At 49.7% G+C, this 27,871-nt stretch overlaps 1 pseudogene; it reads right to left on the minus strand.

The window, feature by feature from the left end:
- Nucleotides 1-314: 314 nt before the first annotated feature.
- LOC147081986 (interferon-induced protein with tetratricopeptide repeats 5-like) lies at nt 315-27,707 on the minus strand (annotated as a pseudogene).
- Nucleotides 27,708-27,871: the final 164 nt, after the last annotated feature.

Below are 27,871 nucleotides of genomic sequence, written 5' to 3' on the forward strand. Positions count from 1 at the left end.
CGATAGTGCCCGTTCACACCATCGACCAAAGATCCAACCATGTCCATTTCAGTTTTAGTCATTGGAATCAGTATAAAATAATATGTTCAAACCTTGTCATAAATTCAGAAATTTGAGGTTACCATTACTGTGGCCACAGCAAGTGGAAACGTGAATGCAGAATGACAGGGTAAATGAATAGCAACATAACCCAGTGTCAAATGGTAAGTCTGTCAACTAATCTTAAGATTATTTTTAACTATTTACTACAAAACAACACATTGAAAATGGGACTCAGTTTCACAGGTAAATCGGAGACACATTTTAACATTGCTCTATGTAGCTTGACGCAGCTCACGTAGAGCACTTTGAAATTCTTCATTATCGCGATCACACTCCAGGGCTTTCTCAAAGAATTCAATGGCTTCTGATTTCTTGTCATCAACCTGGTGTATTAGCCCCAATATACCAAAGGCTACACTGTCTCTTGAATATTTATTCATTCGATCTTCAGCAATTTGTTTCAATTTTGCACGGCATTTCTCGTTCTTCCAGGTGTTAACTTTGAGTTTTAAGTATTCCTTGAAATGATGAATGGCATTCAGCTGGGATCCCTTCTCATACAGGTGGTACTGTCGATAGTTCCAAAGTATTAATTGTTTATTCAAAAGGTTGTAATCTTTATTTCTAAGCAGGTTGGCGTAGATATCATTGACTTTGGAATATTTTCCACATTTTGCATGGAGTTCCGCCAAATCAAGTATTGCAAAAGTAAGCGAGGGTTTCTGATCAAACGCTGTTTGCAAATGGTACTTGCAAAGTTTAATCAATTTTCTGCTATCTTCACGAGCAAAGTATTGAGAAGATTTTCTCTGCAGTGCAATCAGCTTAGTTTGGTAACATAAGCCAATCTGGTGGTGAAGGAGTGCAGAAGATGATTTAACCTTCAGTGCCTTTTTCAATAGCTGTAAGGAATATTCAACAGATCCTTGTTTTCTTAAAGCTTTGGCTGCCTATTGAATTATATATGGATCATCAGGAGACTTCAGCATTACTTCTTCAAGTAATCCGTAACATTCGTCTGTTTGATTGAATTCCTGTAGTCTTAGAGTCAACATGATCTTGACAAAAGAGTCATTTGGGTTCAGTGCTAACGCGCGGTGTAACTGCTTCACTACCTTGCAGTGTTCAGGACGCTGTGGGTATCCAAAGGTTTCTTTAATTCGAAACAGAGAAGTTGCATAAGCTGCATTCCATTCAATGTCATCAGGATCCCCCTCCAGACCCTTCTCAATACTGTTGAGATACCGCGGCAAACGTGGGAGTCGAGACCAGAGCTATCGAAAACACAACTGCTTTATTCCAACCACATGACAAACAGGAACTAGAAAAGCCCGCGCATCCACTTAAATACTTCCCAGACAGGAAGTGCTCCCGGCAGCCTGTCCCTGCGGGAAACAAGTTGCTGGAGGAAAGGGCCCCCGGCTGGGGGCTTCTGCTTAGACTGTCTGTGCTGCCGTGAGCGGATTATGTCCAGTGGTGGCGTGTCGCCACAGAGCTCCCCCCAGAATCCGCTTAGGAGGAGTGGACGAGTCGTGACGGTGGTCTAATGGTTCTGCCGCAGCGGCTCTGAGTGGTCGCCGGTCTGGTTGGTTGGGTCGGGCGGTTCGCCGCCGGCTGTGCTGGCTTGCCGGGGGGACGGCCTCTAGTTGGAGGCTGGGCCATGGGGACCTGTTCCCCTGGTTCTGTGTGTGCTGGTTTGAGCCGGTCGATGGAGACTGTCTCGACCCTGTCGCCGAGTCGCAGCTTGAAGACCTTGTCCCCGGTTTGTAGTACCTCGTACGGACCGTCATACGGGGGTCGCAGGGGCCCGCGGTGTGCGTCGTGTCGCACGAAGACGAAGCGCGCCTGCTGTAAATTTGGCGGGACGTGAGGTGCGAGTTCGCCGTGTCGGTTGACCGGAAGTGGGGCGAACTGCTGAGCAGAAGAGAAAGAGTCGAGCCACTGCTGTTCGGCCGACCAAGGCTTGGTAGGCTCCGGAAGGAATTCGCCTGGGACGCGCAGCGGTTGTCCGTAGACTAACTCCGCTGCCGAGGACTGGAGGTCTTCCTTGACCGCGGTGCGTAGGCCGAGTAGCACCCACGGTAGGCGGTCAGTCCAGGTACTGTCCTGCAGGCCGGCGCAGAGTGAGGCCTTGAGTGACCTGTGGAAGCGTTCACAAAGTCCGTTGGCCTGCGGGTGGTACGCCGTGGTGTGGTGGAGCGTCAACCCGCGGTTGCGTGCTGTGGCCGTCCAGAGTTCGGAGGTGAACTGGGCGCCTCTGTCGGAGGTTATGTCGGCCGGTACGCCGAACCTCGCAACCCAGGTGTTAACGAACGCCCTGGCGATGTCGGCTGTGGTGGTGGAGGTCAGCGGCACTGCCTCAGGCCAGCGTGTGTAGCGGTCGACCATCGTGAGGAGATAAGTTTGGCCTTGCGATGGCGGCAGGGGACCGACGATGTCGACGTGTACGTGGTCGAAGTGGCGGCTGGGTACCTCGAAGTCTCCCAGGGGTGCTTTGGTGTGCAGCTGTACCTTAGCCCGTTGGCAGGCGAGGCAGGAGGTGGCCCAAGTCCGAACATCTCTGCTGAGGCCGCGCCAGACGAAGCGCTTGGAGAGGAGTTTGACGGATGCGCGGGAACCCGGGTGAGCGAGCCCGTGGAGTGCATCGAAGACGCGGCGGCGCCAGGTCTCAGGGACGACCGGCCTGGGTTGGCCGAGTGAGACGTCGCACGTGACTGCCGTGGCTTCGTGCCCGTGCGCGACCTTGGCTAGGCATAGCCCTGGCAGGCTGGTAGCCGCCGAGAGGAGGTCTGGGTCCGTGAGCTGGCCCGCTGCTAGTTGTGCGTATTCGACCGCGAGGTGATTCGCACAGACGGCGGGACGGGAAAGGCAGTCGGCGACCACGTTGTCTCTACCGGAGACGTGCTGAATGTCCGTAGTAAACTCGGAGACGGCCGCGAGCTGGCGTTGCTGCCTAGCGGACCAGGGTTCAGTGTGCTTGGCCATCGCGTATGTGAGTGGCTTGTGGTCCACATACGCGGTGAAGGGGCGGCCTTCCAGGAGGAACCTGAAATGGCGGACCGACAGGTGGAGTGCGAGAAGCTCGCGGTCGAAAGTGGAGTATTTGACCTCCGGGGGGCGCAGTTGGTGGCTGTAGCAGGCAAGTGGCTGCCACGCGCCATTGACCCACTGCTCGAACACGGCCCCGACCGCGTGGTCGGAGGCGTCGGTGGTGAGCGCGACCCGGGCATCGGCCCTCGGGTGCGCGAGCAGTGTGGCGTCAGCGAGCGCGTTTTTGGTGGCGTCGAAGGCGGCTGCCGTGTCAGTGGTCCAGGCTATGTCCATCTTGCCGGATTTTCCTCGGAGGGAGTCGTATAGGGGCTTCATGAGGGCTGCGGCTCTGGGGGTGAACCTGTTGTAGAAGTTCACCATCCCGAGGAACTCCTGGAGGCCCTTGATGGTTGTGGGGCGGGGGAATTGCTGGACGGCCTGCACCTTGTTGGGCAGGGGGACGGCCCCAGCAGGGGTGATGTGGTGACCGAGAAAATCGATCTCGGTTAGGCCGAATTGGCACTTCGCTGGGCTGAGGATGAGCCCGTGTTGGGCTAGGCGCCCGAACAGGATGCGAAGGTGTTCGAGGTGTTCCTGTTTGGAGGAGCTGGCCACGAAAATGTCGTCTAGATAGACGAATAGGAAGTTCAGGTCCCGGAGGACTGAGTCCATAAGGTGCTGGAAAGCCTGTGCTGCATTCTTGAGGCCGAAGGGCATCCTCAGGAACTCGAACAGGCCGAATGGGGTGATGACGGCCGTTTTGGGGATGTCCGCGGGGTGTACTGGGATTTGGTGGTAACCGCGCACCAGGTCGACTTTGGAAAAGACGGTTCGTCCGGCCAGTCGGGCCGAGAAGTCCTGGACGTGTGGCACCGGGTATCGATCGGGGGTGGTGGCGTCGTTGAGGCGGCGGTAGTCCCCGCAAGGGCGCCAGCCTCCGCCGGGCTTGGGGGCGATGTGGAGGGGCGAGGCCCAAGGGCTGCTGGAGCGGCGGATGATGCCGAGTTGTTCCATGTTGGTGAACTCGGCCCGCGCGATTTCCAGCTTGGCCGGGTTGAGTCTGCGGGCGTGGGCAGAAACTGGGGGGCCGGTGGTGGGGATATAGTGTTCCACACCGTGCTTGGCAGCTTTGGCCGAAAAGGTCGGGTTAGTGAGGGCGGGAAACTCAGCTAGGAGTGCCGAGTAGTCGTCCGTGGCTCTGGCGAGGCAGTAGGTCGTCAGGCCGGCCGAACGGGCCGGGGTAAAGGCGCCGGGGATGGGGGCCATAGTGTTGATGTCGACGAGGCGGTGCCTCGGAATGTCGACAAGGAGGCCGTGGGCATGTAGGAAGTCGGCGCCGATGAGTGGGCAGAGGACCTTGGCTGTGAGGAACTCCCAGCGGTAGTGGCGGCCCGCGAGGTCAAGCGTGACCATGCGGGTGCCATATGTGCGGATTTCAGAGCCGTTGGCTGCAGCCAGTGTGATACCCCGTGTGCCGCGTTGGATCTCGAGGGCGGAGGCGGGGGTGATGCTGTGCTGGGCCCCTGTGTCGCACAGAAATCGGCGGTTGGTTCTGTCGTCAGTGACGTACAGTAGGGGCTCCTTCTGCCCCGCGGCCATCGCGGGGGCCGGTGCGGGGGGGGATTTGAAGGAACACGGTGGCGTGCAGCGTTGAGCCCTAGCGCCAAAACGGGTGTGGTAGTAGCAGTGACCCGGAGTGGTAGGGCGGTCGGGCCTAGCGGCCCGGGAAGACCGCGTGGTCGTTGCTGTGAGGTCGGGCGCGACGTCGCGAGCGGCCTGTCCAGAGAGCAGCCGGTCGGCCTTTTCGGCTATATCATTCAGGTCCGTGGATTCAGACTCCACAATGACCGGGCGGATGCTGGCGGGGAGCTGCCGAATGAAAAGCGTGCGAAAAAGGGCGCCGGGATTTTTGTCGTCTGAGAGGGACAGCATGTGGGAAAGCAGGTCTGATGGTGAAGTGTCACCAAGGCCGGGGAGGTCCAGGAGTTGGCAGTGGCACTGGTAAGAGGATGTTTGAAATTTTTTAAGTAGCGCAGCCTTCAGATGTTCGTACTTGCCCTCCGTTGGTGGATTCTGCAGCGCTGCCCAAACCTTGGGGACTGTAGCGTAGGTGAGCGAGGCGACGAGGTAGTCGTACTTCGTGGCGTCGACTGTAATGCCTTTCAGCCGGAATCTGGACTCAGCTTGAATGAACCAGGCTTCGGCGAGGTTCTCCCAAAAGTCTGGTAATTTAACCGTGACTGCGTTTGTATCCGCCATGCTAGCTTAGGATTCGTCCTGAGCGTCGGGGTCACCAGTGTTGAGATACCGCGGCAAACGTGGGAGTCGAGACCAGAGCTATCGAAAACACAACTGCTTTATTTCAACCACATGACAAACAGGAACTAGAAAAGCCCGCGCATCCACTTAAATACTTCCCAGACAGGAAGTGCTCCCGGCAGCCTGTCCCTGCGGGAAACAAGTTGCTGGAGGAAAGGGCCCCCGGCTGGGGGCTTCTGCTTAGACTGTCTGTGCCGCCGTGAGTGGATTATGTCCAGTGGTGGCGTGTCGCCACAATACATTCATTTGCCTCTTCATAATATTTCCTGCCAAATTTCAACAGTGACCAACCCTTCTCCCCGTATACTTCAGGTATCAGTGCTGTATACTGAGAGCCATCAGTAAATTGTTGACAGATCCTCTCCAGCTTGTCGAGGTAGGATTGGGCCTCTGCCAGTTCTCCCATGTGATAATATACCCAGGCATAGTTTCCATAGGTGATGATGATCCATTTTTCAATTTCAAATTTGTGATTCTTCCTCAGAATCTCTTCAGCTTCCCATAAATTATTGAACGACTCCTCACAGTTGCCTCGCATACAGTTTACAAAAGCAAGTAGATTGTAAGCCATGGCTTGATATTTCACAATATCAGACTTTATTGTATAATTTAGTCGTTCCTGCAAATCATCCCACTCAACCTTTTCCACCTGCAGATTCCACGTGAAGTGACATTGTAGCTGAAGTAATTTCGCTTTCAGTGAGTTCCTCTCAATATCACTGTAAGAAATATGTTTAAATATTTATCAGTTTTTGACGTAATAAAACTCACTACGCACTTGGTTTGAGTATAAAGCAAGGCTTTAATCAACTTGTTTCAGAACATGGAGGTCTAGTTGTACTTCACCAGTTCCTGTCTTACAAAATGTCCCTGGAAAGCTGGGCCCATGCCCGAGTACTTATACTCCTTGGACGGCGCCACCAGCTGGCCGTCCAGCTTTATTTCATGAGTAGTTTCTTTATGACGATGAGATTTATAACAGTTTTGTTACACATTCAGATAGGAATAGTGATGGGGAAATGATTGCACTCTGGCCAACCTAGGAACAAAGGAATAAGCAGCTCCAAAAAAGCTGACAACTCAAATTACAACCAGAAGCTCAAACACATGAACAAATGAAAACAACAGACAGGAAAAGACCAGCTGGACCATAGAGCCTGTCCCATACCATCATGTTGCACTTTAACAACACAACCCCATTGCCCCTCCCCACCAGCCAGCCTCGCAGCCCCCCTGAAAATAGGCACAAGAGGGTCCCAGCAAAGATTGTCAAAGGCTCAGGCCGCTGATACTAGGGAACTTGCAGCCAGCAGGAATCCAGAGTCGGATCCTGGGATCTTTCTGATTACATGGCTGAGCTACTCACTGCTTTAACCAGATGAGCCATTGGGAAAACCAAACTCATTCAATTGAACAAGGACCTGTGTCAGCTGTGGCTCAGTGGTAGCTCTGTCACTTCTGAGTCCGACAGTTGTGGACTTAAGTCCCACTCCAGAAACTTGGGGCTTGATTTTGTCAATGGGGAGCTTTTGGAGGCGGGACTCCCACTTTTTGAGTTGTATTCCCGCTTCAATCGACTTGTGGCCAACCCATGCTATTTTCCCTTGATTGACCTTGTTAAGCCCGCCCAGCGGGCTTAGCAGGCCAAATAAGGGACACCTGGTTACTGGTGACATCCGCGATTGACATTTCATCTGTCAAGAGCTTTTGACAGATGAAAAATCAGCATTTGACAGCTCTGTGAAGCTGTCAAACACTGACAATCTGTCTTCTAACTTGAGTCCTTCTACTGAGACTCAGTTAGAGATCTCTCCAGACCAGAAAGCAGAGGCTGCAGCTTTTGACAGTTCAGCGGCCATTCTGCTTTCTGTGCCGGTGAGCTGAGGGACTCCCGAGAACTGAAGGAAGGAAGCCTGCAGGAGAAAGTTAAGGCAAGTAAAACTTATTTAAAAACTTTACACTCACCTCACACACTTACCTCTGCACACAGGCACCCATCACTCACCTGCACAACGGACATCTTGACCCCTCCAACCCCTGCAGACCGACGGTCCGCCTCGATAACTTGGCATGGTTCGGAGCCGTCGGACAGCCTACACTTCAGGGCTAAAAATAGGGATTAGGCAAAAAGCTGCCTATTAACTACCTGTTAACAGGCAATTAATTGGCACTAATCCCCTTCCCACCTCGGGGAGGCGGCTCCCAGCACAGGTCGGGTACCCGCCTCCTGGGACATTGGCACGCAGGCGGGTTGGGGGCGGGATGGGTTCCTGCCCCCCCGATTCTGCAATTTTCCCACCACTCCCGCCCCCAAATCCACCTCCTCAGGGCTTGGAAAATCGAGCCCTTGAGCTCAAAATCCAAGCTGCCTCTTCAGCACTGTACTGAGGCAGTCCTGCACTGGCAGAGGTGAATTCTTTTGGATGATATTTTAAACTCTCAGGTGAACATGAAAGATCCCATCACAATATTTCACAGAATCATAGAAGTATAGAATGACACAGCGCAGAAGAAGGCCACTCAGCCCAATGTGCTTGTGCCGGCTCTTTGAAAGAGCTGTCCGACTCGTCCCACTCTTCTGCTCCTTCCCCACAGACCCTGGAAATTTTTCCCCTTCAAGTATTTATCCAATTCCCTTTTGAAAGTTATTATTGAATCCACTTCCACCACCCTTTCAGGCAGTGCATTCCAACTCACGGTTTAATTTTTTTCCCCCTCATATCACCTCTGGTTCTTTTGCCAATTTTGCTTTATTTGTTCCTGGGATGTGGGTGTCGCTGGCAAGGCCAGCCTTTATTGCTGATCACTAGTTGCCCTTGAGAAGGTGGTGGTGAGCTGCCTTCTTGAACTGCTGCAGTCCGTGTGGTGAAGATACTCCCACAGTGCTGCTAGGGAGGGAGTTCCAGGATTTTGACCCAGCGACGATGAAGGATCAGTGATATACTTCCAAGTCAGGATGATGTGTGACTTGGAGGGGAACTTGGAGGTGGTGGTGTTCCCATGCGCCTGCTGTCTTTGTCCTTTTAGATGGTAGAGGTCGCGGGTTTGGGAGGTGCTGCTGAAGAAGCCTTGGCGAATTGCTGCAGTGCATCTTGTAGATGGTACACACTGCAACCACGGTATGCTGGTGGTGGAGGAAGTGAATATTTAAGGTTTTTGATGGGATGCTAATCAAGCGGGCTGCTTTGTCCTGATGGTGTTGAGCTTCTTCAGTGTTGTTGGAGCTGCACTCATCCAGGCAAGTGAAGGGTATTCCATCACACTCCTTACTTGTGCCTTGTAGATGGTGGAACGGCTTTGGGGAGTCAGGAGGTGAGACACTCACTGCAGAATACTTAGCCTCTGACCTGCTCTTGTTGCCATAGTATTTATGTGGCTGGTCCAGTTAAGTTTCTGGTCAATGGTGACCCTCAGGATGTTGATGGTGGGGGATTCGGCGATGGTAATGCCATTGAATGTCAAGGGGTGGTGGTTAGACTCTCGCTTGTTTGAGATAGTCATTGCCTGGCACTTGTGTGTGACGCGAATGTTATCTGCCACTTATCAGCCCAAGCCTGAATGTCGTCTAGGTCTTGTTGCATGTGGGCATAGACTGCTTCATTATCTGAGGTGTCGTGAATAGCACTGAACACTATGCAGTCATCAGCGAACATTCCCATTTCTGACCTTATGTTGGAGGGAAGGTCATTGATGAAGCAGCTGAAGGTAATTGGGCCTAGGGCACTGCCCTGAGGAACTCCTGTAGCGATGTCCTGGGGCTGAGATGACTGACCTCCAACCACCACAACCATATTCTTTTGTGCTAGGTATGACTCCAGCCAGTGGAGAGTTCTCCCCCCGATTCCTATTGACTTCAGTTTTACTAGGACTCCTTGATGCCACACTTGGCCAAATGCGGCCTTGATTTCAAGGGCAGTCACTCTCACCTCACCTCTGGAATTCAGCTCCTTTGTTCATGTTTGGACCAAGGCTGTAATGAGATCTGGAGCCCAGTGGTCCAGAACCCAAACTGGGCATCAGTGAGCAGATTATTGATGAGTAAGTGTCGCTTGATAGCACTCTCGACGACACCTTCCATCACTTTGCTGATGATTGGGAGTAGACTGATGGGGCATTAATTGGCTGGATTGGAGTTGTCCTGTTTTTTGTGCCCAGGACATATCTGGGCAGTTTTCCACATTGTCGGATATATACCAGTGTTGTAGCTGTACTAGAACAGCATGGCTAGAGGCACGGCTAGTTGTAGAGCACAAGTCTTCAGCATGATAGCTGGGATGTTGTCGGGACCCATAGCCTTTGCTGTATCCAGTGTGCTCAGCCATTTCTTGATATCACGTGAAGTGAATCGAATTGGCTGAAGACTGGCTTCTATGATGGTTGGGACCTCAGGAGGAGGCCGATATGGATCATCCACTCTGCACTTCTGGCTGAAGATGGTTGCAAACGCTTCAGCCTTGTCTTTTACACTCACATGCTGGGCTCCATCATTGTGTATGGGGATATTTGTAAAAGTAACATCAAATGAAACACGGTGACATGAGTCTGTGTTACAACCAGTTGAGGTAACTAAGAAGATAATGGTGCCCCTGATTGAGCTGTTTTTAATTTACACTTTGGAAAGAGACACAAACAGAAGGCTTTGGTAAGAATGACATCAGTAGATGCATCTGCTCCACACCATTTTTTATGATAAGCTTTGAACACCTAAAGGTAGAGACACGAGTCTGTAATGGTACCAGCTGATCTGACTGTAAGAATAGCAAGGGTCAACAGAAAAATGACTAGAGATAATTAGCTTACATCAGCAGAAAACTTCAAAGGAAATACCACTGAGAAAGGGTATAAAAATTAGACTTTCAAATAGGAAGACAGATCCGCTTAAAGGGGCAAAGCGATTCTCGGCTTCAGAAGCAAGCTTTGTAAGTCTACAACTCTTTGAGTCTCGGGGATCAAAAAGGTACCGTATTTGATTTTGGTGGTATCCTGGAATAAGACTAAGAAATGTAACGAAGTTAAGATTTGAGAATAAGGATCTCTGATAATAAGATTGTAAAAGCTTGTTGTATTTGGAACTGTTAATTCTGTGATTGAATCACCAACTGTAAATTACATGTCGGTTCTTTATTAAACCTATATATTTTTAGAATTGTCTCACATAGTACTTCTGTATCAAACTCACGAACTCAATCTCTGTACACTCTTTGGTGAGGAGTTGCAGAATTCTGCAGGAGTTTTCTGGACCCTCATAATATCCGGAAGGTTACAGTATAGCTAAACTTATTAAAAATGCTTTCTGGAGGACTGTAACATCTTCAGGTTGTTCCTTTCCTTTAGGGAGAGGTAGTCCGGACCTTTAGACCCAATTAAGCGTCTTTAGGATTCGGCTACCTCTAACTTTAGTTGAAGGTGAACGTCTGGGGAATACGCCTGATCCGGGGTAGCCCTAAAAGGGTTAGGACTAGTAATTATCCCTTCAAGATGTTAAACCGAGGCACTGTCTGCTCTCACAGATGGACGTAAAAGATCCCATGGCACTATTTTGATGAAGAGCAGGGTTGTTATCCCGAGTCTCCTGGCCAATATTTCTCCCTCAACCAACATAACCAAAAAAACAGATCATCTGGTCATTATCACATTGCTGTTAGTGGGAGCTTGCAGTGTGCAAATTGGCTACTGCATTTCCCACATTACAACAGTGACTCCACTTCAAAAGTACTTAATTGGCTGTAAAGCGCTTTGAGACATTCGTGAAAGGGGCTATATAAATGCAAGTCTTTCTTTCTTTCATGGGTCCAGAGTCAATGTTGAGGATTCCCAGGGCCACTCCTTCCCGACTGTATACCACTGTGCCGCTACCCCTGGTGGGTCTCTCCTGCCGGTGGGACAGGACATATCCAGGGATGGTGATGGAGGAGTTTGGGACATTGGCTGAAAGGTATTATTCTATGAGTATGATTATGTTGCTTGACTAGTCTGTGGGACAGGTCCTTAAAACCTTTAAACTGTTTCCTCTGGTTACCGACCCTTCTCTAAGCTCTCTCTGTTCCTGCACCCCATTTAAAATTGTACCATTTAGTTTATATTGCCTCTCCTCATTTTTCGTACCAAAATTAATCACACTTCTCTGTGTTAAATTTCATCTGCCATGTGCCTGCCCATTTCAACAATCTGTCTGTGTCCTCTTCAAGTCTGTTACTATCCTCCTGACTCTTGACTACATTTCTGAGTTTCGTGTCATCTGTAAACTTTGAAATTATGCCCTGTATTCCCAAATCCAGGTCATATATATATATCAAAAAGAGCAGTGGTCCTAATACCGACCCCTGGGCAACACCACTGTACACTTCACACCAGTCTGAAAAATAACCGTTCACTACAACTCTCCACTTTCTGTCCCTTAGCTAATGTCGTATCCATGCAGCCCTTTAATCACATGGGCTTCAATTTTGCTAACAAGTCTATTATGTGGTACTCTATCAAATGCCTGTACTTGCCAGGTTTATCCATCTTCCCTTTTTTAAACATGGGTGTAACATTTGCAATGCTTCAGTCCTCTGGCACCACTCCCATATCTAAGAAGGATTGCACCTGCTTTTTAAAAGTGTAAGGGGGAGAAATTCGGTTGTTAGCGCCACCGATTAACGCCTAAAGAGGCCGACAAGTGGGGCGCTAGCCAATTTCCGGGTGGGCGCAAGGCACCTAGCGCCTCGCCCCATATTGAGCATGCATTTAGCGCCGGCGCTAAATCTTAGTGCCCGCTCATGGGCGCAGGCTGAGTGTGACGTCATTTGAGTGTGCAACGCCTTTTGGATGCCCCGGACCGGAAATTCGGTGGCGCCGCTCCCCTCCGTAGCGCCTGGCGCTAATAGTGACAGCTTACCTGGACCTTACCAAGTCGCTCTCGGGCTGGAGGAGCGTTATTTAAAGGGGACTGGTGTGGTTTAAAAGCGGCAGCCATTTTTGGAGCACAACTTCCTCGAGAGCTACAAACAGTTGCTGAGCTGCACACTGAGAGCCATTTGACCACCGAGCCAGCGCAGGCAGATGATCTTCAGCCTTCTGACCATCACCTTGCTGTTGGTGAGCCTTGACAATGGGGAACCTTCCTGTGGGCAATTATTATGGGGGCTGCATTGGAGGGGAACGTCCTGCTGCTAAATCATCTGGAAAGGGCACTGAGACGCTGGGAGAGGGGGGCAGGCATTGCCAGACGGAGGAGGGCCAACAGACATCGCCACAGCAGACCTTACGCTGGCAGGGTTTTCCGACAGCAGTTTTCCTACATGAACATGCCGGAGGAGCAGTGTGTCAGAAGGCTGCGATTTAGAAAGGAGGTGGTGACTGAGCTGTGCCAGCTGCTTCAGCCAGATCTGCAGCCTCAGATAAGGTGCAGGACATCTCTGTTGGTGGCTGAGAAGATGTCTGCTGGCCTGAACTTCTACGCGAGCGGCTCTTCTCAGGCTGCGCGTCAGAGGCTGATCAGATGTAGCTTCTAGGCCCCTCTCATGGAATGCTTGCTGCCATTCCAAGAAGAGGAATGGAGCCGGTCTGATACCCCCAAGCCTGTGAAGGGCAAAATGCATGTAAATAGCAGGCATAGCCATTGTAAATGAAGAAAGTGTTTCATTACACAAAATGTGGTTCCTTCAAACATGAGAAAGCTATGGCAACAGAAAGCAAAAGTAATACACTGACACATAACTGACTCTCACACCCGGGAGACTGTCCAAAACATAAATCACAATACGACCATCTTCCTTGGCCTTGATTGCACTGCGCCAACCAAAGCATCCAATGCCCCATCAGTGAGGCGTTCCGCCCTCTGCCTCACCCTTTCCATGTCTTGCTAGGCTGGTGCACCACAGGTAGGCTCCCACCGCTTTGAAGGCCTACAAGGCAGTGAGTGTGTCTGGTGATGCCAATTGCCCTGCCCCTTTAAGAGCTGGCCGGCGCCACTGTGTCTCAGGGAAAGTGATTATTGAAAGCATCTTTGCTGCGCCCCGCCGCCGCGAAATTGGGTTGCGCCGCCAGGTTAGCGCCTTAAGAGCAGCGTGCAGCACCTGATTTAGCGCCGCAATCACCTTTAGGGGCGCTGCAACCCAATATCGCGCTAGGTGGTGCTAAATTGCGCCTGGCACTAAACTTTGCGCATCGCCGGGACTAGCGCCCCAAACGCGGCTATACCGAATTTCTAGGCCTAACTGTTAGAGACTTACCCTCCTGGAGAAACTTGGAAAAAAACGTAAGTTCCAGGCGCACGCCCTGCCTCTCCGGCATACGCGTTTGACCCCTGAACCCCTTCCTTTAAGGGAACGGAATTTCCAGCTTCCGGTGCATGCACGAAACCGACACTTTCGTTGGGCCTACGGGTGAGTACCCAGTGCGTACTCACCCGTGGAGACCTGAATTTCTGGGCCAATAAGTTGGCCTCAACTGCCTTCTGTGGTAGAGAATTCCACTGGTTCACCACTCTCTGGGTGTAGAAATTCCTCCTCATCTCAGTCCTAAATGGCTTACCCCTTATTCTTAGACTGTGACCACTGGTTCTGGACTCCCCGGCCATCGGGAACATCCTTCCTGCATCTAGTCTGTCTAGTCCTGTTAGAATTTTATAAGTTTCAATGAGTTTGAGGGCAGAGCCTCCGCAATTTCCAATATTACTTCTCTCAGCAACTTAGGAGGCATCCCATCTGGGCCGGGTGACTTTTCTACTTTGAGTGCTGCCTACCTTTTAAGTACCTCCTCTTTATCTGTTTTTATCCTATCCAATTTCTCTATTACCTCCTTCTTTACTGTCACATTGGCAGCATCCTCTTCTTTAATGAAGACAAATGCAAAGTACTCGTTCAATACCTCATCCTCCACATGAAGATCTCATTTTTGATCCTTAATGGGCCCACCCTTCGTTTGACTCCCCTTTTAATATTTATACATTATTAAAAGACCAATGAACACTAGAACCCTCCATTCCCCGTTACCCCACCTACATTATTACCCCTATTCCCCATTACCCCCCCTTCATTACCCCCCATTCCCTGTTACCTCTCCCTACATTGTCCCCCATTCCCCGCTGCCAAACCCCTGCATTTGCTCCCTTCACTTTCCTGTCAGAGCTGCTGTTGTAGAGAAAGTGGGAAATGGTGAGAGAAAAAGTGAGAGGGAAGGGGGAGGAATAGATTGGCATTATCGTGCTTTATTGCCAATGAGTATTGCAGGGCGATTCAGCGCAGGTTCCTTGATCTCGCTGGGAGACCCTCTCCTTCTCAGCTGCTGTCCTTCTCCAGGCTGCTCTCGGGTCTCTAGTCATCTCTACGCTGCTCTCTTGAGTTTCTCCCTTGAACTCGTCTCCTCTCCAAACAGCTTTCGGGGCTTTCTTGCCTCTCTTTACCTTCCTGCATGCACTGCCACCTCCCCCAGTCTCCCCATGTTCCGTGTGACTGTGATAATGTTCAGATTATCTGTTTAAGTGATGTTGGTTAATAGATACAAAGAATTACATTGAGTCTACAGCACAGAAACAGGCCATTCAGCCCAACTGGCCTGTGCTGCTGTTTATGCTCCACACGAGCCTCCTCCCATTCCATTTCATCAAACCCTATCAGCCTATCCTTCTATTCCTTTCTCCCTCATCTGTTTATTTCACTTCCCCTTAAATGTATCTATGGTACTCACCTCAACTACTCCTTGTGGTAGAGACTTCTACATTCTACAGGTTTCTCCTGAATCCCCTATTGGATTTACTGGTCACTATCTTATATTGATGGCCCTAGTTTTGGTCTCCCCAACAAGTGGATACATATTCTCCTGTTTACCCTGTCAAACTCTTTCATAATCTTAAAGACCTCGAGCAGGTCACCCAACAGCTTTCTTGTTTCTAGAGAAAAGAGATCTACAGGTAAAACTTGGGTAGCGCCCCCTTTGGAGATTAAAGGGGAGGGGCCTGGCGCATCGCGTCCCAGCGTCCAGCTGTGCCACCAGGGTTCGGGAGTGCCAGCAAACAGCACACAAGAGTACTGCCGGGCTCACAGAGAGCAGCCGAAACCCCGTGTGGGGGCTTCACAGGGGCCGGGGACAGCAATGGGGGCAGGTGTTGGAAGGCGGCCAGCAACAAAAATGGCCGCTCGCCACCTCCCCTTTAACTAACGCTGCCCTGGCCGCAGGTAGGCCCCACTGACCCTGGTGGACATAGCGTCTGGCGGTAAGTCAGGGGGCGCCACCCAATATTACAGCTGGGGCATGAGCGGGGCACTGCGCACGGCGATGACATCATCGGCGGTGGTGCAGCGCTAACGGTTAGTGCCGCCGCTAACCTCCTGCTAAATTTCGCTTGGTTGAATTTCAAAATTGGTGACATGTATGAACAGAAATGGGGTAATCTTTAATCCCCCAACAAAATATGAGCCAGTTCTGTGGATCAAAGTGTTTGGGTTGACCCAAATAATAAATAAGTCGCCAATGTTTCTGCTGAGTGTAAAACCAGCTCATGAGGCTTAAAAATTAACAATAACATTCTCAAAATGAAGGACAACTTAAGACAAGCTGAAGCAAACTTGGCTCAGTGGGTAGCACTGTCGCCTCTGAGTCAGAAGGTTGTGGATTCAAATCCCACTCCAGAGACTTGAGCACTTATTCTAGACTGACAGTTTAGTGCAGTACTGAGGGAGTGCTGCACTGTCGGAGGTGCCATCTTTCAGATGAGACATTAAACCGAGGCCCCACCTGCCCTCTCAGGTGGGCAACTCAAAACAGCTGGAAAAGAATCTGGAAAGGGAGGGGGCGGATGCTGTTGTTGTCCTCCATCTCAGGATTATTAACCAAACCATGTGCAAATTGGCATCAAGACAAACAGATTAGGAAAGTCAACACGTGGCTAAAGGAGTGGTGTGGGAAGTAGGGCTTCCATTTCTTGTGACACTGGCACCAGTACTGGGACAGGCAGACGCTGTACCATTGGGACGGGCTGCACCTGAACTGGGCTGGGACCATGGTCCTTGCGGAAAGGATAACGAGGGCTTTAAATAAGACTTTAAGCTAATAACATGGAGGAAGACGTGGGGGGTGCGGGGAGGGAACTGCTAGAAATTACAGAAATCTAACAATAAAAGAACCAGGGAAAGAAAGTAAAGGACAAACTAATGGAAGGAACAAAGTTAACACGAATGGCCAGTGATCAGATCAAGACATAGAGCATAAAGGTAAAATAACTACTAAAAACAAAGAGAGAGGAATAATAAATGAAAACAATTTAAATTGTTTGTACAGCAATGTACGTAGTATTCAAAACAAAATGGATGAACTGGAGGCAATAATTGTAGAGAGGACCCGGATATAGTCGGGATGACTGAAACATGGCTACATAGAGAACAGGATTGGCAACTAAATATTCCAGGATACAACACATTCATGAAGGAAAGGGAAGGAATGAGGGGAGGTGGAGTAGCTGTAGTAGTTAATGAAAACATAATGGCAGTAGAAATAAAGGATGGAACTAGTTTAGGGCCTAGGATGTGACTAGCATGATAGATACAGAATGCAAATGGATTGAGTTAAAAGCTAAGTAGGGATCCATCACTCTAATAGGGGAATATTATAGACCACCAAATAGTGGAAGGGAATTTCAGATATAAATATGTAAGCAAATCTACAAGTTGAGTAGCAGGCATAGAATAATAATCACGGGGGATTTCAACTACCCTCAACAAAACTGGCAGGAAGAAGTAGCAAAAGGAGAAAAGGGAATTGAGTTTTTACCGTGTATACAGGACGTCTTTCTCACTCAGTACGTAAGAAGTCCAACAAGAAAAGAATCGCTGCTGTAATGGGTAATGAACCAAACCAGATAGGATTGAGAGTGACATAAGTAGGTCAAAGACTAAGGTAACTGATTGGAAAAGAGCAAATTATGAGGATATGAGGGTGGAACTAAAGAAGATAAATTGGGAAAAAATCTTGCAAAACAAAGAGACCGAAAAACAGTGGGAAATCGTTAAAGGGTAATCGATAGCGTTCAAGAGAAACATATTCCACTAAAAGTTAAAAACAAAAAAGCTAATTATGGGGCACCGTGGACGAATAACGAAAATTGATATTAAAGGAGAGGAGGACAAAAGGGAATATGAAGAACTTAGGAGAGAAGTTAAAATAACAATCAGTAAGGCAAAGAGGAATGGCAAAACAAACAGAAATATAAAAAGAGCTAATAAAGTGTTCTATAGAAACATATATAACAAAAGGGAAATTGAAGTAGTGATTGGTCCACTGAAGGATGAGCAAGATAAACTCACAGGTAATGACAGAAAAAGGCAGAAGTATTGAATAACTACTTCGCCTCAGTTTTACAAAAGAAGCTAACAAAATCGATACTTCACTAGAGGATGAGCTTAAAAAGAATATTAATACAGCTGGGATAGAATGGGAGAAAATAATTGACAAACTAGCTGAACTAAAAAATGATAAACCCCAGGTCCAGAAGTTATGCGACCACACAGACTCAAGGAAACTAGGGAGGAGATAGCAGAGGCACTAGTTTATATATTTCAAAGTTCCATAGACCAGGGGATAGTGCCAGAGGGCTGGCAGTTATGGTGTTCCAAAATACAAAAAGGGAAATAGAACAAAACCTTGGAACTTTCGACCAGTCAGCTTAATATCAGTGGTAGGAAAGACACTGGAATCTATACTAAAAGAAGTGATAGTAGAGCATCTAGAGACAGAAAATGTAATAAAAATAGTCAGCATGGATTCCAAAAGGCTAAGTCATGCCTAACTAACCTGATAGAATTCTGTGAAGAGGTAACAGAAAGAGTAGACAAGGGTAATGCAGCCGATGTCATATACCTGGATTTTCAAAAGGCCTTCATTAAGGTACCACACGGTAGGCTCATGATAAAGGTTAGGGCATGTGGAGTCAGAGGACAAATAGATGAATTAGTAGCAAATTGGTGAAAAAATAGAAAGCAAAGTGTAGGGGTAAAGGACAATTATTCAAATTGGAGGAAGGTAAAAGTGGTAAAGTGGCAGAGAGGTTTAGGGAGGGAATTACTGAGCTTTGGACCAAGGCAGCTGAAAGCACGGCCGCCAATTGTGGAGCAATTAAAGTCGGGGTTATAAAAGAGGCCAGAATTGGAGGAGCGCAGAGATCTCAGAGGGTTGTAGGGCTGGAGGAGTGTACAGAGATAGGGAGGGGCGAGGCCATGGAGGGATTTGAAAACAAGGATGAGAATTTTAAAATTGTGGTGTTGCCGGACTGGGAGCCAGAGTAGGTCAGAGAGCACAGGGGTGATGGGTGAACGGGACTTAGTGTGAGTTAGGATACGGGCAGCAGAGATTCGGATGAGCGAAAGTTTATGGAGGGTGAAGATGGAAGCCCGACCAGGACAGCACTGGATTACACAATTCTAGAGGTAACAAAGGCATGGATGAGGGTTCCAGCAGCAGATGAGCTGAGTCAGAGGCAGGGTTGGGTAATGTCACCAAGGTGGAAGTAAGCGGTCTTGGTGATGGAGCAGATATGTGGTGGGGAGCTCATCTCAGGGTCAAGTACAACACCAATGTTTGAATGCTCTGGTTCAGCCTCAGATAGTTGCTAGTGCGAAGGATAGCATCGGTGGCTAGGGAATGGAGTTTGTGGCGGAGACCGATGGTCTTCCCAATATTTAGTTGATGGAAATTTGTGCTTATCCAGTGCTGGATGTTGGACAAGCAGTGTGACCAATTAGAGACCGTGGAGGGGCCAAGTGAGGGTGGTGGTGAGGTAGAGCTGGGTGTCATCAGCGTACATGTGGAACCTTGGGCTATAGATTCGGTGACGCCCCACCAGCACGTTTGCGCCGGAAATTTAGCGCCCGCCGCCGAGCCAGTTGTGCCCGCCCCAAATTCACTTTCAGCGCCCCAAAGCGGAAGCGGGCGCTGGTACAGGGTGTGCCCGCCCCGCTTGGGGCGCTGAAAGTGAATTTCAGCGCTGCCGGTCCCGCTGCGCCACCCGATGCGGAGCGGCAGGCTGCTGTACTGCAGGCCTCCCCCTTCTCTTAAGGGGGAGGTGCCTGCAACGGCCGGAACCCCGTTGAAAGTGCCGGCAAAAGAGCCCGGCACAACGGCGAAGTGCCGGGCTCCACGGAAACCAGCCGGCAATGCCGCGGGGGGGGGGGATGGAGGAGGCCGGGGAAGGAGGTGCGGGCAGGTGGCCGCCGAAAAAGCGGCCGGCCGCACCTCCGCTTTAAATAGCGCCTCTAAGGCTGCAGCACGGCCAGGTTTTCAAAACGTTGTTAGCGGCCGCCAAGGAAGAGGCGGCCGCTACTGAAGATGGGGATCGGCGTGGTTTCGGGCGGTACCGGGGCGCTGCGCACACCGATGACGTCATCGGTGCCGGCGCAGCGCTACCGGCTTACGCCGATTTAAAGGCCCACCTAATTTCAGCGGCGACGCAACTTCCGGTGCAACCCACTCTTGCGCCCCTAAATGGGCGCAAACCCAAGGGAATTTCTAGGCCCTTATGTTTTATTTTGGGATGATGTTGCCGAGGGGCAGCATGTAAATATGAAATAGGAGGGGGCCAAGGATAGGTCGTTGGGGTACTCCAGAGGCAATGGTGCGAGAGTGGGAAGAGAAGCCACTGCAGGTGATTCTCTGGCTATGACTGGATAGATAAGAATGGAATGAGGCGAGTGCAGTCCCACATAGCTGGACTGCAGAGGAGAGGTGTTGGAGGAGGATGGAGTGTTCAACTGTGTCAAAGGCTGCAGACGGGTCGAGAAGGATGAGGAGGGGTAGTTTATCATGGTCACAGCCACATACGATGCAATTTGTGAATTTGATAAGGGCCATTTCAGTATTGTGGCCGTGGAGGAAATCTGATGGAAGCGGTCCAAACATGGAGTTGTGGGAAAGATGGGCATGGATTTGGGAGGTGACAGCTGTTCAAGGACTTTGGAGAGGAAAAGGAGGCTGGTATGCAAAGAGGGGACAAGGATTGGTTTTCTGAGGAGAGAGCTGATGACGGGAGAGTTGAAGGGGAGGAGGAAGTACCAGAGAGGGAACCGTTAACAATATCAGCTAATATGGGGGCCAGGAATGGAAGTTGGGAGATCATCAGTTTGGTGGGAATAGGGTGGAGAGAGCATGAGGTGGGTCTCATGGACAAGTTGAGCTCGATGGGAGCATGAGGGGAAAAAGGAGAGAAACTAGAGAAAGATCTAGGGGGTGATTTTATCAATGGGGACGTGATGGAGGCGGGAAAGCTGCTTGTCGGGTATTAGTCCCGCCTCTATTGATGTCCGGCCAACCCACGCTATTTTCCCTTGAGTGACCTTGTTTTGCCCGCCCAGCGGACTTAGCAGGCCAATTAAGGGAAAGCTGGTGACAGAGAATGTCAGCCTATGATGTTTCATCTGTCAAGATTTTTTGACAGATGAATTGTCATCGTTTGACAGCTCTGTGAAGCTGTCAAACACTGACAATCTGTCTTCTAAGTTGAGTCCTTTACTCAAGGCTCACTTAGAAAGCTTTCCTGAGCAGAAAGCAGAAGGCTGCTGCATTTAAGAATGCAGCGGTCATTCTTCTTTCTCTGCCGTGGAGATGAGGCAACTCCACAGCCGAAAGGGATGAAGCCTGGAGGAAGAAGCAAAGGTAAGTAATCTTATTAAAACACTTTAGACTCACTTCACACACTTACCTCTCCACACTTGCACTCATCACTCACCTGCACAGTGTACTTTTCGGCCCCTCCAACCCCTGCAGACCCACGGCTCGCCTTGCTGACCCTGGTGAGGTTCGAAGCCATTGGGAAGCCCACACTTTAGGGCTCAAAATAGGGATTAGTAAAAAAAACTGCCTGTTAACTACCTGTTAAGAAACAATTAATTGGCACTAATCCCCTTCCCGCTTTGAGGAGACAGGACCCGGCACGGGTCGGGTACCCACCTCATGGGAATATGGCACGGAGGCGGGTTGGGGGCAGGATGGGTGCCCACACCCAGATTCTGCCATTTTCCCAGCAGTCGGGCCTCCATACCCACCTCCCCAGGACTGGGAAAATTGCCCCTGTGAGTTCAGGGCTAGGACAAGGGGGAACCTTAGCGGAAATTTAGCCTGGTGGTCTGGGTGAAGAGAGGGAAGTGAGAGAGGCAGCTAAAAGGATGGTCTAAATCTTACTGATAAAGATGTCCATGAGCTCTTCATAGTTTTGTTGGAGGTGAGGGTAGAGGAGGCAGGGAATTGGGGTTTAAGAAGACTGTTTGTATTGGAGAATAGAAGGCAGGGGTTATCATGGCAGGATGATCCTGGGATAGTGAATAGTTTTGGCAGAGGAGAGCAGGGCCCAATAGTGCTTTATGTGGTCCAGTCAGATCAGGTGATGAATAGCTAAGCCAGTTGTCCGCTATAAATGCCTGGATGCTTTGGACTTAAGGGAGTGGCGATGAGGGCCATACCAGGGGGAATGACCAGGGTGAAAGAGAGCAATGATTTAAATGGGGACAAGGGCCTCAAAGGTGGAGGTGAGGGTGTGTTTGAGCAGATCAGTAGCTGCAGAAATGTCGTGGTGAATGGAGGGCCAAAGGCTAGACAGTTGGGAATTTGAAAGTGCAATTGTAAGTGACTTGGGGAGAATTAATTCCGGGGGGTTTGAGGGTTTGGGGGATGTGGGTGGAGAGTAATACAAGGAAGTGATCATAGATGGCCTTATCTTTGATTGACACGATGGAAGCAGTGAGGCCAAGCGAGATGACAAGGTTGAGGGGGTGGCCGTGAATATGGGTAGGGGAGTTTATATGGAGGGAGAGATTAAGGGAGGATAGGAGGACAGTGAAGAGAGCCTGATGGAGTTGAGATGAACTTGAAATCACCGTGAATGAGTTGTCGCTTGGTGTAGAGGCTGAGGGAGGAAAGCAGTGAAGATATCTCAGTGAAAAATTTGGCATGGTACTTGGGTGGGTGATAGAGAACGAAGATTTTAAATAATAGGCGAAAGGGTGGAACAAGGGGGGATGCTTGAGGGAGGAGAAGGTGCTGGAGGAGCAGGGTGAAAAAACCAAGGTGTAATTTGGTGCTAAGAACCACACTGTCACCACTGCGGTTTGGGCGTGTTAAGTGGTGGAATGTATAGCCAGGCGCGGAGGCTTCAGTTAAGGGGAAACTGTCATCACCCCTCAGCCGGTTTCTGTCAAGGCCATGATGTCGATGCAATCATCCACAATAATTTCGTGGATGGCAAGGGCCTTGTTCACAATTGAACAGACATTCTCGAGGGAAATGCAAAGAGGGGCGTTGATAGCTGATCCGCTGGCAGAGTCCACAGGTTCAGCCTTGGGAGGGGTGAGCGGGACGGGAAGGAGTTGGAAAGATGACCCCCCAGTGGTTGCGCTGGGCGGGTAGGTTGGCGAGAGAGCAGGATGAGGCAGTTGGGTTTGCTGCTCCTAAGAAGGGGGTAATGAGTGCCTTGAAAATGCCACAAGAGGCACAAAGAGAGCAATAGGCTTATCTAAGAGGGAGTCGAGCCTGGGACGGTGGCAGGAGAGTAGGAAGGTGGAGGAGTGCTGAAGGGTTGGGGTAGGGATTTGGGAGCACAGAGTATCCGAGAGGGGAAAAATGACAGGAGGGAGGGGTCTAGGAGGGGTCTTCTTCTTCTTATGTCCACGGACAGTCTATACATAGCCCAGCCAGAACTGGACACATTTTTGCGGCTTGCTGTTGGATTCGGCAAGATCTGCAATAGTGCAGGGTTCCTCTAACGATGGGCACTGCAGGAGATGTTGCATAGTCTGTGCCTCAGTTCCACATTCACAAGTTGTCGGCTGGTTGAATATCCCCATTTGCTTAGTGACAACTTTGAGCAACCTACACCGGTCCTAAGTCTGTTAAGGCACTTCCAGGTTGCCCAGTTGCAATTAGAAAAAAAAAGGGGGAGAAAAAAGGAGAAATAGAAGTGATGGGCTCAGGTCTGGAGCGGCAGCCAAAATGCGCACGTGAATGGACACAGGGAAACTCATTTACAGAGCCTTGGTTACATAGCAAGGTTAGGATTGATCTGTCCTGGTAATAAATGGGGAATAAAAAGGAGACAATAGGAGGGAGTCCAGAGTTAAATTCAGAGGTCCCGTGGTGGGATAAATTTGAGGTAGTTGGGTGGAGTCAGCTTGGAGCATCGACGAACTGATGTCCAGGTTCGGAGACAGGTGTGGAGGGTGAGTGAGTCTAGAAACTATTTGAAGGGTGGAGTGTCGGAGGATGCACTGCTGGAGGTATTTCCGTGGGAATGAAGAGCCAGGAGGTGTGTAGAATCGATCGCGGGCCAGAAATCAGTGGCGAGGCTGGAGCTCACCATAAGATCCAGAAGCTGTGGAAAAATGGACTACGGCCCGGGAGAGTGAATTATTGGCCAGGAACCACGCTGTAGTTGAAGCTGAAAAACCAGTAGGACAGCCAAGTAAGTGGTGAGGGGGGAGTCCTGGGGCAAGGGAGATTCAAGATTTCATTGTGGGGCCCTGAGGAGCAGTTCTGCCCCTCCTGTCCTGGTCCACAAGGAAACCAAATCATTTTTTTTGGCAAACTTACCTTTTGTGACTCTTCTGGCCCACAAATCAGGACAGGAAAGGAGTGGTAAGTACCACACTCCATTTTAATTGCCCCCCTGCCCGGTTTCCGCTAGGCGGCGGGGGAGGGATTTAAAATTGGGACCACAAAGTCAGTTAGAAAGGGAGAGCCGAGCTGGCAACTGACTTGCTGTGTATGTTATTTTATTTCTGGAAACAAACTCCTTGCTCAGTAGTCCAAATGCAAATTTAAATACAGAATAAATTTAAATGATCTTTACCTCATAATTCTGATTGGATGGAAAATTCAACAAATTCATTCTTCAACTTTCGCTCCAATGGTGTGTTGATCGAGCACAGTGCTCGGTGTGTTATCATTTCCAGATTATTTGTTTCCTGAATGTGAAACTAGAAACTGAACCTGTTAAATGCAACTAACCACCACTGTTTTACAATCTGCCTTCTCACCAGATGAGAATTTTAAAATTGAGGCGTTGCTGGACCAGGAGCCAATGTAGGTCAGTGAGCAAAGGGGTGATGGGTGAAGGGGACTTGGTGTGAGTTAGGGTACGGGCAGCAGAGTTTTGGATGAATTCAAGTTTCTGGAGGGTGACAGATGAGAGTCCGGCCAGGAGAGTGTTGGAATAGTCAAGGCGAGAGGTAACAAAGGCCTGGATGAGGGTTTCAGCAGCAGCTGAGCTGAGGCAGGAGTGGATTGGTGTGACGTTACCGAGGTGGAAGTAAGCAGACTTACAGATGGAGCGGGTATGTGGTCGGAAGCTCAGCTCAGTGCCAAATATGACAGCAAGGTTGCGAATGGACTGGTTCAGCCTCAGGGAGAGGGATGGAGTCGCTGGCTAGGGAACGGAATTTGTGTTGGAAACTCCCAATATTTAGTTGGAGGAAATTTCTGCTTATCCAGTACCGGATGTTGAACAAGCAGTGTGACCAATTGAAAACTGTGAAGGGGTCGAGAGAGGTGGTGGTGAGGTAGAGCTGGGTGTCATCAGCGTACATATGGAATCTGATGCTGTGCTTTGGGATGATGTCGGTGAGGGGCAGCATGTCAATGAGAAACGGAGGGGGCCAAGGATAGATCCTTGGGGGACTCCAGGGGTAATGCTGTGGGAGCGGGAAGAGAAATCATTGCAGGTGATTCTCTGACTATGACTGGATGGATAAGAATGGAAACAGGTGAGTGCAGTCCCTCCCAGCTGGATGACGGGGGAGAGGCGTTACAGGTGGATGTTGTGGTCAACCGTGTCAAAGGCTGTAGACAGATCGAGATCAACGAATAGGGATAGTTTACCACAGTCACAGTTACATAGGATGTCATTTGTGACTTTGATAAGGGCCGTTTCAATACTGTGGCTGGGGCGGAAAACTGATTGCAGGGATTCAAACATGGAGTGGCGGGAAAGATCGGCATGGATTTGGGAGGCGACAGCACATTCAAGGACTTTGGAGAGGAAAGGATTTTGGAGATGGGGCTGTGGTTTGCAAGGACAGAGGTGTTAGGGATCATTTTTTGAGGAGAGGGGTGATGACAACAGATTTGAAGGGGATGGGGACAGTACCTGAGGAGAGGGAACTTTTAACAATATCAGCTAATATGGGAGACAGGAAGGGAAGTTGGGTGGTCATCAATTTGGTGGAAATAGGGGTCGAGTGAGCAGGAGGTGCGCCTCATGGACAAGGTGAGCTTAGAGATGGCATGAGGGGAGATTGGAGAGAAACTAGAGAAAGATACAAGTTCAGGGCTAGGACAGGGGGAAACCATAGGTGAAGTTTGTCCCGGTGGGCTAGGTGAAGGGACGGAAGCGGCAGATGCCGCTGAACGGATGGTCTCAATGTTCGTGACAAAGAAGTTCATGACCTTCTTATACTTGTTATTGGAGATGAGGGTGGAATGGGCAGGGAGAAGGATTTAAGAAGACTGTTTGTCATGGAGAATAGAAGCCAGGGGTTATCATTGCAGGATGATCCTGGGATAGTGAGCAGCTTTGACCGAGGAGAGCAGGGCCCGATAGTGCTTTATGTGGTCCAGTCAGATCTGGTGATGAATAGCTAAACCATTTGTCCACCATAAAATTCAAGTCTGCATCCCTTGGACTTAAAGTAACGGCGATGAGGGCCATACCAGGGAGATTAATTAGGGTGAAAGAGAGTAATGGTTTAAATGGGGACAAGGGCATCAAAGGTGGAGGTGAGGGTGTGATTGTGCAGATCAGTAGCTGCAGAAATGTCGTGGTGAATGGAGGCTAGGCAGTTGGGAATTTGAAAATGCAGTTGTAAGTGAGTTGAAGAGAGTTTTTTCCAGGGCTGGACACAGAAGGAAGTGGAGTTGGGAGGGGAAAGGGGGAAGTGGGTGGTGAGCAATTCAAGGAAGAGATCACAGTTGGCCTTATCTGCGATTGACATGGTGGGAGTAGCGAGGCCAGGTGAAGTGGCAAGGTCGAGGGGGTGGCCGTGAATATGGGTCAGGGAGTTTAAATGGAGGGAGAGATTAAGGGAGGATAGGGGGTCAGTGAACTCAGAGGAGAGAGAATGCTGAGTTGAGATGGAGGTTGAAATCACCGAGGATGAGAAGCCAGTCGGTGTAGTGACTAAGGCAGGAAAGCAATGCAGAAATCTTGCTGGAAAATTTGGCTTGATATTTGGCTGGGCATTAACAAACGAGGATTTTAAATGAGATGCGAGAGTGTTAGAACAAGGTGAGATGTTCAAAGGAGGAGAAGGTGCCAGAGGAGCATGGAGACAGACTATGGTGTAATTTGGTGATAAGCCACACCACCACAGCCGTTTGGGTGAAGCCAGTGGTGAAAGGTATAGCCTGGCGGGGAAGATTCATTTAGGGGGAAGAGGCCTTCATCCCTCAGTCTGGTTTCCATCAAGGCCATGATGTCGACATCTAAATGCTGAGATGTACCACAACCGCAAAGGTTATCACTCGCTGAATGTGCAGTTGGTGTGTGACCTTGCTCAGCACATCATGATGCTGAAAGCCCGGTATCCTGGCAACAGTCATGATGCTTTTATTCTGCAGCAGTTCGCTGTTCCCTCAGTCTTTGAGCCACAGAGGTGCCTATCGGGTGACAAGGGCTATCCACTGACCACCTGGCTCATGAGTGCACTTCGCAACCCAACCAGAGCATGCATACAATGAGAGCCAAGCTGCCACATGGAATCTGATAGAGCAGACCATTAGCATCCTTAAACAATGCACATGGATGTTGACAAAATGGTATGTTGTTAAGTTTCCGTTGTTTAGCAGAATTACATAAAAATTATTACTTTGAACCACTTTCCTGTGTTGCTCATTCTTGGTTGCTAGGTGGCAACTCCCCTATTCAGTTGCTTGTTGATGAATGGGAAGACATGAATTGACAGAGAGCAATGCAGGGTGTGCAATGGGTGCAGGGTTGGTCATAGGACTGTTTTGTCTCAGTGGCATTGGGCGGGGAGAGTGGCAATTGGATATGATTGTTGCATCAGTCCAGTGGTGGCAACTAATCTGTAGCCTCTTCTTCTAGGAGAGAACTGAACCCTAGAGCTGTAAGGGAATCCCTATCATCACGGGCAGCAATGTGAACAGATGGTGATGCTTTGGGGTTGCCATCTTAACCCTCCTTCTCCTCTCTCGCCTTCCTCTTCCTCCTCCTCAGATTTATCTGCAGATGATATGTGCTCAGCACTTTGTTTCTCCTGCACCTCCACGATCATTCTGGAGACCCTGTTTGGTGAGTACTGAAAGCCGCCTCCAGATCTGTCCAGGCACCTGAAGCGCATCTTGAGCATGCTGATCTAGCTGTCATATGGCTTTTATTATAGTGCTCTTGGATTTCTCACGGGTGTCATCAGCCAAGTTTGATGGGTGTATCCTTTGTCTTCTAATAGTCACCCCTTAAATCTGCTGCAGGTCCAAAGAGGTCAGAGAGCTTAGACGGCTCAAG

The sequence above is a fragment of the Somniosus microcephalus genome, unplaced genomic scaffold (genome assembly GCF_052327205.1).
Source record: "Somniosus microcephalus isolate GS21.2 unplaced genomic scaffold, FLI_Smic_1.0 scaffold251, whole genome shotgun sequence".
Taxonomy (NCBI): Eukaryota; Metazoa; Chordata; class Chondrichthyes; order Squaliformes; family Somniosidae; genus Somniosus; species Somniosus microcephalus.